Raw genomic sequence first — 13,023 nt, 5'->3', positions numbered from 1 at the left:
GTTCTAGGCCAGCCAGAGCTACAAGGCAAATTGCTATTAAAAAAAAATTAACGCCGGGCGGTGGTGGTGCACGCCTTTAATCCCAGCACTCGGGAGGCAGAGTTCGAGGCCAGCCTGGACTACCAAGTGAGTTCCAGGAAAGGTGCAAAGCTACACAGAGAAACCCTGTCTCGGGGAAAAAAAAAAAAATTAACATCTTTATCAGAAAGTAATTCTATGATGATACCAGTAAGTATGCAAAGAGACTATTTCTCAAACTATTCCAATGGAACCTCTCTTAAGGTCTTCATGGGTCTTCCCAGGGAAAGGGACATTATAACCAAATAACCTCAGCATGTTGGGAAGTGTTGCCAATTGTGGTGCCTTTGGAAAGGGTCATAATGTGCACTGTTTTTCTCTGACAAGCTCTACAGAAAAAAATAATCACCTTTAAAAATAAAACTCTGGGCCAGACGGTGGTGGTGCGGGACTTTAAGCCCAGCACTCGAGAGCCAGAGGCAGGCGGATCTCTGTGAGTTCAAGGCCAGCTTGGTCTACAAAGCGAGTTCCAGGACAGGATCCAAAGCTACAGAGAAACCTTGTCTTGGAAAAACAACAGCAACATCAACAACAGCAAAAAATCTGAGGGTAAGGCTAAAGCCTGATGGTAGAGCATCCATCTAGAATGCATGAAGCCCTGAGATCAATCATTAAAACAAAACAAAATAAACAACTGTGGTACATGCCTGTAACCAACACCTGGGAAGCAGCAGCAGAAAAATCAGGAATGTAAGGTCATCCTCAGTTATACAGAAAATTCAAGGCCAGCCTGGACATGAGGCCCTGCCCCCTCTCACCTCCCCCCCCCCCCCCAGACCCACAATAACAGCTACTGAGCTATCAAAGACTAATAATACTCCACAAAACACAATAAACTTACCAGGAAAGGAGAATGCTTTAACTTTCTACTACAATCTCTTCTATTATGTAAATAACTTACAAGTGCAAATACAGCAGGGATAGATAGATGAACAGGAAAATGTACTTTGGTTCTTAAGTTCATCTCAGCTGACTACAAATTTTATCAATTATCATATGCCTGTATCATTGATTATTTACAGAAACATTTTATTCCCTAAAAATACAAAATAAAGCAAGAAGAGACCTTAAAAAGTTTTTCAAGATGGACGTGGTGGCACATCCCAGAACTTGGGAGGCAGAGGGAGGAGGATCCCTGTGTTTGAGGCCAGCATGGTCTACCTAGTGAGATCCAGGGCAACTAAAGCTGTTATACAGAGAAACCCTGTCTCAAAACACCAAAAAAGGTTTTCAAAAGTGAGAACAAACACCAAAATTTTCAATTCCAACTTACAACTAATATACCTAATGTAAGTCATAAAGGCTGAACAAAGGATAAAGTCATCGTGTAAAGGGGTTGAGAACCAGATTTGCATAGATTGTACCAGTGAGTCAAGTTCCTGCCTGCCTGCCAGAAGTATCTAGAAAACAGTTTGCCATTAAAGCAGAAAAGAGTTGTTTAGCTAGATTAACAATTTCCTGAGGCCAGGCACTTAAAAACAGCAGAAAGTTTGTAGCATGTGAATCAAACAAAAGTCACCAAGGAGTTGTTACTCGTTTGGGTCACCTTGTCTTTGGCCACCGTTATAATCCTAGTTTGACAAGGAGTGGTAGCTCAGCTGGTGCAGAAGCTTTATGCAGGTAGAACATCAGCACATCTGCCAGGAACTGCCTCAGGACCGACCTTGCTATCTCCAACCTGACCCTCCAGGTCTGATCCTTCCTTCCACTCACTGCCTTTGGTTCAGGTCCCCCCTCCCCCCAGACTTCTTGTTCTTCATCTTCACCCTACGCTGAGGACTTAAATAGTGTGAGATAACTCTAGGCACCTGACTCACTGGGAAAAACTATGTGCCAGTGCAGTCAGTCACTTGCCTTTACCGTTCCGTAGAGAAACAGCTTTCAAGACCACAAACAAATCCCCAGAGGGAAAAAAGGTAAGGCACACTCCCACAACACCATCACAAAAAAATACAGGCAATATAGACTTGAGGGGTTTCCAACCCAGGCCTCTTGGTAGAATCAAGGATGACTGAAGCCCAGAGTGATATTATTAGTCATCCCATCAGAACCCAGTCCTGCCTACTGCCCACATGCCTCTCATCCTCACAGTAGGAGTAACATAAAAAATAAATGCTACCCGCTGGACTAACTAAACTATAAACTACTAAGCAATTATAACTATACAACTAAACCATTTAAATCCAACCATCTTTTTGGAGATTATAACATGTGGCTATTGTTTAGAAATGTATCAAAAATCCTCATCTGCCTTTATTAATAATAAACCTTCATTTAAAACACTAACTCAAAAATGCTCAACAAGAAACCAAATCCTTACTGAGAAAAACAATTTCAGATGATGAAGTAATGCTTAGTCCAGAGAGTTCCTGTTTTGAAGTGGGGCGGGCCTGGTTCCTAATCCCAGCTCAACTGCAGTATTTGTATGCTTAGAAAATTTCCAATTTGGTTTCCCATCTGTAATGATGGAGACAATAAACACTATGGAGGCTTGTCCAACATGTCAACAGGTACGGTAGTCATGTGAAGTTTATCTAGTAATTCTTATTCACCTCCCTCGATTCTCTATTTCACCTTTAATCTTCATACTGCCACCCCAAACATGATTATGAACCTTTGTATGCTAAAACCAAAAAAAATGCATACTATATGCTAAAGGACATTTTAAAAAAATAGGTTCAAAAAAGACATTACTTCATAAAGTACCAAAATTCCACTCAAGCAATCTCCATGAAGAACAAAGAGAGGGCTGGAGACATGGCCCAGAGGTTAAGAGCACTGACTGCTCTTCCAGAGGTCCTGAGTTCAATTCCCAGCAACCACATGGTGGCTCACAACCATCTGTAATGAGATCTGGTGCCCTCTTCTGGCTTGCAGTCACATATGCTGTATACATAATAAATAAATCTTTAAAAAAAAAAAAAAAAAGAACAAAGAGACCCAGCTCCAGTTGTGGGGAGAATTCCCACAGAGCTACACCTGATTTGACTCCAGAGTGTTAGCACCTAGCCTTAATCTACCTTTTGTGATTGCTACCTTTTGTTTCTTAGTATCCTCTATTGATTCTGGTCTGAGAGTCTTCTGAAGATGCAAAGCCTATGTAAATTTGGCTGAAGAAGAACCAGGAACACTGCAGGCATTCTTTGGCTGAGGAATTTGTATTTGGCATTGTCCCTTTGGGAAGCTTAGATGAGAAGTGTTGGGGTGCAAATTGGAGAACAATAAAAGAGTCCTTTGCTAAACTACAGTGGTTCAGTCCAAAGAGAGACCAGCAGCTGGAAAGGAATAGAATCATCCTTGAGGTGCCTCTGTCTCTTGAGTCCATGAACCTTTGTGAACCTACCCCCACACCCGTCATACAACACCAGTTCCAGTCGCACAGCTCATAAGCTGTACAACCCTGGGCAAATGGCTGCACTTCCTAGAAAACCCTACCTGCAAAGTTAACCAAACATTGCCTCCAGTTACGGTGAGTTTCAGTGTTTCCATCTGCAGGAAGAACCATTCTGACTAGACTGTTTCTAAAGTCCTAAGGTTTCTTCCACCCAGAACAGTGTATTATTAGCATCACAAAACTTAAGATGTCTGGACAGTTAGTATGCCAGGCCCACCACCCCTACAAGCCTTTCAGATGTAGTCCTACCATTCCTATCTAAGGAATCTAAACTAAAAGGGAGTTCAGGAACTTGCTTTTAACCCCAAGATTAGCCCTGCCCTCCAAATCCCATAAACCCAAGAATGGGCCCACATAGACTTATAAACCACAACCTGCTGAGGCTGTCTTCCCCTGCGCTTAATACAGCAGGTTCGTAATCTGTGGAGGAAGAACAGGGCCTTATCAGAAGGCAAGCTATTGGCCATTAGACAAGGCTGTAAAAGCAGCAACTTAACACCAAGCCACAAAAACTATGTTTTGTTTCTCATGCAAATATTTTACCAAAATTAATCAAGGAGTTGTACTTCCTTGGTCAACAATATACCCACTGGATAATGCACCAAAGAATGATTGCTCAATAAAATCAGGCTGCTACTAAACACTGGTGAATTAATTAACTAGGCTTTCTTTCTTTGTAATATGCACTGAAAATGCTCGCTCTCTCGCTCTCTCTCTCTCTCTCTCTCTCTCTCTCTCTCTCACACACACACACACACACACACACACACACACACACACACACACAAAGTTGAGTGTGGTGGTACATGCCTGTAAGCCAGTACCTAGAAAACTGAGGGAGGAAGCTAGACTGGTCTAACAGTGAACTAGAGGCCAACCTAGGCCACAATGAGACCCTGTCCCCACTCCCCCCAAAACATATACCTATAAACAAGCAAACATAAACCTACAGCTTAAAACAATCCACTGGCTCTGAGTACCAAGAGTAACAAGGTCTCAAGTTAGAAGAAATAATCAAGGAATAGGTATTCGATGAACACAGTCTACATAAATGGCCTGGGCAGGCTTGACCACTCTCCTTCCGGGCTACTTCACACCTGACTGACCTCTTGCAATTCTCTGCATGCCATTCCCCCTTCCTCTGCCAGTTTAAATGCACAGCTGCTATAGATCACAAGTCTATCTTCTTCTGCCTCTGCCTTCCTGGGGAATTAAAATGACAGCAAAAGTAAGTTCTGTAAGATCAAAAATGGCAGAGGACTATACACAACAACACACATGATGCTGATGGCAATGAGCCATTAACCTTCAATCTAAACTCTGTTACCAAGAACCTCAATAACTCTTCTCATAATCCTTGGATGGTCTGAGAAGTAGAAGCAAAACATTTCCCATTTTATTCCCAGACTCGTCTACAAGTAATGGTAGTGAAAACACTGCCTCCATCGGCTCCCTCCACCACGTCCCCTGGATTGATCCAGTGATTAAACCAGGTGTGGTGGCTCCTGCCTTTAATCTCAGCACTCACTTTAATCTTAGCCCTAGAGAGGCAGAGGCAGGCACATCTTGTTTAATTTGAGGCCAGCCTGGCCTAGGTTACAAGACAGCCAGTGCTACGCACAAAAACCCATTCTCAAAACAACAAAAACAAAAACAAAAACAAAAAAACAAACAAACGAACAACCAGTTCCACAGTCAAGACTCCTCAGGCACGATAGCACACGGCATGTCTAAGCACCCAAGCACTCCAAGGAGGATGAAGCACAAGGACCATGTGAGGCCACATACCTGGACCCCAGATAAAACAAACAAAAAGCACAAAAATAAAACCACACAAAATTTATCACGGGGTTTCTCTGTGTAACAGCTCTGGCTGTCCTGGAACTTGCTCTGTAAACCAGGCTGGCCTGGTCTCAGAGATCCGCCTGCCTCTGCCTCCCAAGTGCTGGGATTAAAGGCATTCACTGCTGCTGCCGCCGCCGCCGCCGCCACCGCCACCGCCACCGCCACCGCCACCGCCACCGCCACCGCCACCGCCACCGCCACCGCCGCCTGACTCTCATACTGTTTTACTAGAGGTTCAGAATCAGTCTTCTCTGACAAAAAAACAAAAAACAAAAAACAAAACAAAACAAAACAAAAAAAAAAAACCAACAACAGAATGACTATATACCCTTGTGACAATTCAGCTACTTGGACTGCTCTGCACACACACACACACACACACACACACACACACACACACACACACAAATACAGTATTTTCACACCTCTGGAATGAAACATCCAAAGTCAGAAGGGAATCTAGTCCAGGGATCCATGGAGATTTCATTTTCCCAAACTTTATCATATGACGAAATTTTGTCTACAAAAATAAAAATTTTGCTACTATCCAATTATCTATGACATTCCTATTTATATAACACATAAGAGTACCCATAAAGCAAACACCTTATTAAAATGACCGATGAAAAAGAAGTAAATGGATTTTTTTTAAAAGGTAAGCTTTCAAATTTCAATAATAGTAACCAAAAGACACCACCTGAAATTCTGGTCTACTACTGGATTTTATCTTTTATGCTTGTGGGAAGGAGAGTGTGATTTCGTGTCTGCATCTATACTTAAATACTTATACAGCCAGCAAGTATCAACAGTCAGTGAGGAACTTCTCAGGAAAATTATGCCGTTGGTAAAATATAGTAACTTATTATATATTTTTATTATATTATATATTAAATATAAATATAATTATATTTAACAAAAACTGACCAAAAGAAAATCTTTGAGTATTAGAAAATAACAAAGATGCTATATAGTATATACATTTGCAATACAGAATAAAGATTCACATAAGACAAATTATAAAACTAAAGCCAATAAGTAACTGGAATTTTCAAACTATTTCATATTAATCTTATGAAAACTCAGATCTACAGTAGTGGCACACATATGTAATCCCAGCATCTGTCTAAGGCCAAAAGATTACCACAAGTTCTAGGCCAGCCTAGGCTACAAAGTTAAGTTCAGGCCCCTCAGTATGAATGAGACTCTGTCTCAAAAAAACAGGAACAAAGCTAGGTGGTGGTGGCGCATGCCTTTAGTCCCAGCACTTAGGAGGCAGAGATAGGCAGATCTGAGTTCAAGGCCAGGCCGGTCTTTTAAAAAGAAAAAAAGAAAAAAAAGAAAAAAAAGAAAAAAGAAACAACAACAAATCCAGTCTACTTTATCATCTCATTTTCTATGATGTTAGAAAAAGAAACAGGGACTGTATAAATACATTTTAGAATGTAAAACACAAAAGGAATAACCGATTTAATACAAGGACCTAGTCTAAAATGCCAATAAACTAAACTATCTTGAAATTAAAAAAAAAATACCCCCCATTAATGACAGCATATCATTTCACTAAGAAATTTTGTATGCCAACAGGAAATATATTCAGCCTGAAGCTTTCTAATGGCATGCTCAAAAAGTTACCTCTGTGGACAGCCCTAATACAGAGACTATTTTTTTTTAGTAGTACGTAGAGGGTAGGAAGGGCCACAACATTATAATGTTCTTGAGACAGTGTATCAGCCATGAATGTAATCTTTCACAGTGCCCTTCCTCTTAAAATTTTTTTTAAAAATTGTGTACACATGTAGGTATGTGAACATGAGTTCTGGTGTCAGTGGAAGACAGGAATGTGTGGAGCTAGCTGCTAGAGCTACACAGGCAGTTGTGAACCAACCTGGATTCTGGAAACCCAACAGGAACAGAACTCAGGTCCTCTGCAAGAACAGAATACACTCTAAACCACTGAGCCACCTCTCCAGGCCCTCAGTGCCCTTCTAAAAGCACCTCTGCCGTGTGCTCTCCTCCATTCCTCATGATCACATACGTGCATGCATTCTGCCAAATAAAACCATACTCAATAAGCAGCAATGGGATTCACACTTTGAAGAGAAGCTAATAAATATACTTCAAACAAGAAACCGTAAATAACAATGCAACCTTGTAAGTAAAAGGCAAACAAAACACTTAAGGAAAACTTCCAGACTGGTGTTATTGGTTCATGCTTGAAACCCCAGCATTTAGGAGGCTAAGTCAGGAAAACTATCTGGAGTTTTGAAGCTAGTCTGTCCTCCACAGCAAGTTCCAGGACAGCTTGGGCTAGAGTAAGATGCTGTCTCAAAATGCCAATAAATAAACAATAAATAATGTACATAGTATATCTTTTTATGTAAAGTAAATATACACAGAAAAAGACCAAAAAGGAACTATGCAAAAATGCTGACAGCAACAAAATCTAAGAGTTAAGAATAAGAAAATAACTTTAAAAAAATCCAATTGTTTTTGTAATCCTAGCACTTGGAAGCCCAAAACAGGAGGATGGCAAATTGGAGAAGGACCTGAACTACCGAATGAGACCCTGTTTCAAAAGACGGGGGAGCCAGGCGGCAGAGATGCACACCTTTAATCCCAGCACTTGGGAGGCAGAGCCAGGCGGATCTCTCTGTGAATTCCAGGCCAGCCTGGGCTACAGAGGGAGATCCAGGACAGGAACCAAAACTACAAAGAGAAACCCTGTCAAAACAAACAAAACAAACAAACAAAACAAAAAAAGATGGGGGTAAGGTGGGGGAGATGAGGGAAGTGGAGAAAGGAGAGATGGACTCCTACTTCCACATTTCAAAGAGCATAACTTAATTTAAAAGAAAGTAAAAAAGACAGGGTCTCACTGTAAATCTATCTGGCTGGTCTGGAGTTCCTTATGCTCAGAGATCCAGTCTCTGCCTCCCAAGTGCTAGACTAAAAGTGTACACCACCACCACCACCACCACCACCATCAGCTAGATCATGTCTTACTTTAATAAAGAAAAATGTAAAACTGAAAAAATTGTATTTCCTTCTTCATACAAGAGTTTACAAAACCAATACTAAGTTCTAAGTCAGAGTTTCACAAGTCATATATTGTAGGCTTCTAGCAGCTACTAATTACTTGCTAGGTTTATTATTATTATTACTAACCTATGAAATAGAGCTTAAAAACTTTCACCTCTGGCTCTCCAATATTTTCATAACTAAAAACTAACAAAAATTTTACCCTTTTAAGCAAAGAGTGTATGTGCAACCAATTGTTAAGGGTTTTTTTTTAAATTTTTATAAATTGGCAGTTTAAGTTTCAATTCCAACACACAGGTCCAAGAGTTTTGATGCAACTTTAAGGAACTCACCAACACGAACACCTTGTGTGCGCAGAGGAGGTTAACTTAGGCACCTCTTTCCATTAACTTCTAACAAACACGTATCTAGTAACACTTTCGGCAAAAGGTATTTTCCTTGGCTTGGACATAGATTTGCTTAAATATCCTGGTAGCTGTCAAAATCGATCTCAAATTGCATTATAGTTAAGGAACAATGTCAACTCCTGATGGTGGCTTTCTTTGCTCTCCTGTCTTTCACAAGAGCGTCTTTAATATGCCCTAGCATACATTTCCGGCTTCATGAGTCACTGAAAAATGAGTTCTAAGTTTTCCGTGGAAGGTCGCTCAAACACCTCCTCTACACCATTCAAAGATCTGACCCCCAACTGCCTCTTTTGACTACCTCACCAATCGCGGCACTCGATGATGGAATTAGCAACATTCCCATGCTCTTTGTACCTTTGTCCTCTACAGCTTGGTTGCCCCTCCACGCCCTTCTCTGCAACCTCCTTCTCCTCCCAAATCCAATCGAGCCTTCTAGACCCAGTTTAGCACCGCCTCGCCCAGGAAACCTCCCAGATTCGTGGGAAGGCGGAAACAAACGATCGACAGGTCTGGTCTTTCCCGAGCACCTTTTCAGCAATTGGTAGTTCCTAAACAGGACTTATCTATCCCCTCCTGCCTGGTATCGTGGTTATTTGTGTACTCGTCTTATCTCTCACATCACAACGTTAAGGCTCCCCGGGGGAGGCCACCTCCCGGCCAGGTTCACCTCGGAGTCGCTACGGCTCCAGTACGCAGTCGGCGCTTTGGATTGCTCCAACCGAACCCGGGAACGCGCCGACCGCACAATTCCTAGCCAGAAATCAGTTAGGCATTCTCCTGAAAGGTTCCCTTTAAAAGACAGTGTCTGCGTCCTGCTAACAGGGAGGCTGCGCGGGGCTCGGGAGCTAGGTGCTCCAAGTCCCCGGCGCGGCGGGAGTGACAGCTGGCTGAACTAGCTCTCCCCTGGTCAGCTGCAGCCCCCGCCGGCAGGCCCCGGGAGCCTAGCACCGGCGAGGACAGGGGCGGTGCCCAGGACTCCGGCTGACCCGGGCCGCTCCCGCCGCTGCCGCCACCCGGGAAAATGGAGGCGGGCCGGGCGGAAGCCGGCGGGCGTCCGCGTCGCGAGCAGGGCCGGGCCGGGGGGTCACTCACGGGGCTGGGCCGGGCCAGGGAGCTCCCTCTCCGCGTCGTCGCCGTCCCCTTCCTCGGCCGCCGCCGCCTCGGGCTGCTCGCTCGGTCCCCGCGGCGCGGCTCGGGCGCTCCGGCCCTCCGTTGTCCTCCGCCCGCAGCTGCTCCGGGCGACAGGCTCCCGCGGCGGCGGCGGCGGCGGCTGCGCGGGCGGACGGTGGCCCAGGGGGTTCCCGCGGTGGCCGCCGCGCTGCTGCGCTCGATCCCGCTGCGGCTGTGTCTTTGAGGCCCGGCACCGCCTTCGCCTCTGAGGTCTCCTCAGCCTTCGCGCGGCTACCGAAGCCCCGGACTCTCTCAGGCCGCGCGGCTCCTGGCGCCCCGCGCCCAGCTCCGGCTCGAGCCCGGCTTTGACGTGCGCACTGCGCAGCCGCCGAAGGTGCGACGTCGGGCGGCGCCGCAACGTCCTCTGCAGCCTCAGGCGCCCCCGGGCGGCCGGGAGGACTCAGGGCGCCTGACTCGCAGGCTAGAGAAGAGCCGGGGGCTCAGAAGGAGGCAGGAGCCAAGTTCCTCCCACTTGCTGGTTGGTACGCAGTCCCTCCTGGGCATCTGAGCCTTGTTCCTGGAGGAACACACGCCCGACCCCTCAAGTCTTAAAACTTTATTTCGGTGGAGGGCTCAAAAATGTTCAAACGGATTCTTTCATGCTTGGAAAGAACCTGCAACTTCATTTTTGCATCTCCTGACAGAGAAAAAAAAGTGATAGAATATTCCAAAGAAATAGGGTTCAACCAGAGTGCAAATACTGCTTCCAGAGAGGAGTGTAGAGGTGCACGGTGGTAATCCCAGCACTTGGAAGTGAACTCAGAAGGACTACGAGTTCAAGGTCATCCTAGGTTACAAAGGTCCAGGCCAGCCTGGGCTGTGTGAAACCCTGTCTCAAAAATAAAATAAAATAAAAATAAAAATGCAATGATACAGTAGTTACTGCAGTGAGTATACTCAGGAATAAAATAATACATTACAAAGGTCTGATGACAGAGTCTGGTATACAAAATGCCACATGTGCGTCTTTGCTTTAGATTTGTAATTTAACAGGATAGTTGAACAGCTACAGTGTGCTAGGACTAATCTAGGTGGGGGAGGAGGCTTGGACCTTAAGCAGTCCTTGCTCCTGTGAGAAAGTGAAAATAAACAAAGCAATAATATGTACTAATGAACAGTTTAAAGCACAGGATGAGGAGGAAAGATGGTGGATGTTGCTATTTCCAGTGGCTCCCCAAAGAAAGGAAGGTGATGGGAGCCTCCTGTGAGGGCTTCTTGGAGTGAGAAGGGAAAGGGCTTTGACATTTTTAAAGGGTTTTTTGATCACTGTGACTGTGGTACGAAGACCAAAGGGAAGAGCCTGAGGAATTCCACAAGGACAGTAGTTAGAACTGTTGAAGCCCTCTAGTAGGACTGGAGGTGTAGCTCAAGTGTTGAGTGCTTGTCTTGTCTAATATATGGTAGGTTCAGAGAGCTGAGACGGAGACGTGGGAGACTAAGAGGGTGACACATGCCTGTTGTGATGTATCCACCAGAGATTACCACTCGGACATGGGTTCAAGCCAGTAGAAAGTCTTTACAAGGAGCTGGTGGCAACATTGGGTGTTCAGGACCCAAGTGCAGTCCCAAGCCTTTCTCAGGATCAGCTTTTAAGAACAAAAATCCTATCCTGGATTGACACACCTCAGTTAACAAGCTAGAAGCAGAACTACAGAAGCCAAAAAGCAAGGCTAGTACATTTGCGGACTCTCCTAGAACTATGGACTTTGATGGATTAGGTCTTTGTTCTTATTTTGGCAGATGTTGCTGCCTATGTCCTGGGTTTCAAGGCCTGAATACTACTTCCATCATGGTGTCAGTTATGCTAAGGTCTGGGGACCTGTTTTTATTATAATCCCAGTTCTAAGGAGGCAGAGGCTGCAAATCTGAGGCCAGCGTGATCTACGTAGTGAGTTCCAGGGTTCCAAGACCACATAGCAAAATCTTGTCTCACACCACCCCCCAATGTGTGTGTGTGTGTGTGTGTGTGTGTGTGTGTGTGTGTGTAAGCCAGGTATAGTATGCACACCTATAATCCTAGCACTTAACAGTGGCGGGAGGGATGAAGAATTGAAGTTATTCTTGGTGTTGCAGGGTGGCCATGTCTCAAAAAACAAACAAACAAACAAAAAATCAGCATGTTAACACTTAAAATCCATTCAACCAAGCATAGTTCATCTCAAACACCCTGAAAGCTTCTTGGGAAAACTAGCTAGATTCTCCAAGAGGCCTCCAAGTTTGGGGAAGGCAGCTGACCAACCTCCTCTCTGTAACTGTTGAAGGGTGTAGGGGGGTACAGCCTCTGGCCCTTCGCAAGTGAAATCCGAGGGAGAGCAAATTACCTAATTCTGAAACTCAGTTCACCAAAGACTTTGCCTCCCACATGGTTCTGGGTTTGTTGTTGCTGGTGTTTGTTTATAAGGCTTTTGTCAATAGTGTTTGTTTGGTTGGTTTTGTTTGTTTGTTGAGACAAGGTCTTATTTCATGGCCCTAGCTGGTCTGAAATTTACTATGTAGACTAGGCTGGCTTTGAACTCACAGTGCTGGGAATCACAAAGTGTACCGTCCTACTCAGCTCTCTTCTGTTTTGGTTGGTTGGTTTGTTGTTGTTGTTTTGTTTGTTTGAGATAGGGTTTCCCTATGTGGCCCTGACTACCCTGGTCACTCTGTAGCCTAGGCTGGCCTCAAACTCAGATCTCACAGAGATCTGCCTGCCTCTGCCTCCTAAGTGCTGGGATTAAAGGCGTGCACCACCACCGCCTGGCCTGACTCTCTTTAAGGTAAGAGTCATTTTTCATCTCAGTTGTCTCCATAAAAACATGCCAAGACCCAATTTCCCACAGAACAAAAGAATGCATAGGGTGGGTAATTCCATGTGCAGAGTTGTGAGTTCTTTGCTTGGCAGGTCAGACTAGCATTCCTTCTAAGCATAACTTCTTTTTTTTTTTTTTTTTTTTTTTTTTTGGTTTTTCGAGACAGGGTTTCTCTGTGTAGCTTTGCGCCTTTCCTGGGACTCACTTGGTAGCCCAGGCTGGCCTCGAACTCACAGAGATCCGCCTGGCTCTGCCTCCCGAGTGCTGGGATTAAAGGCGTGCGCCACCACCGCCCGGC

The 13,023-nt window shown here is 44.6% G+C and overlaps 1 protein-coding gene across 3 annotated transcripts in view; it reads right to left on the bottom strand.

Moving 5' to 3' along the window:
- The window catches only part of Cab39 (calcium binding protein 39), a 78,038-nt gene extending 68,029 nt beyond the window's left edge, over positions 1–10,009 (bottom strand). The window contains exon 1 of one of the 3 annotated variants that reach the window (XM_059278485.1): positions 9,856–10,009. The gene's annotated coding sequence lies outside the window, so the exon portion shown is untranslated. Of the gene's footprint in view, positions 1–9,430; positions 9,557–9,855 lie in introns of those variants that run through there. The other 2 variants (XM_059278484.1, XM_059278486.1) reach the window with 2 other exon arrangements.
- Between the last annotated feature and the right edge of the window lie 3,014 nt (positions 10,010–13,023).

This window comes from Peromyscus eremicus, chromosome 13 (assembly GCF_949786415.1).
Source record: "Peromyscus eremicus chromosome 13, PerEre_H2_v1, whole genome shotgun sequence".
NCBI lineage: Eukaryota > Metazoa > Chordata > Mammalia > Rodentia > Cricetidae > Peromyscus > Peromyscus eremicus.
Note: the sequence above shows the minus strand (reverse complement) of the source record. Positions and strands in the feature narration are given on the sequence as shown.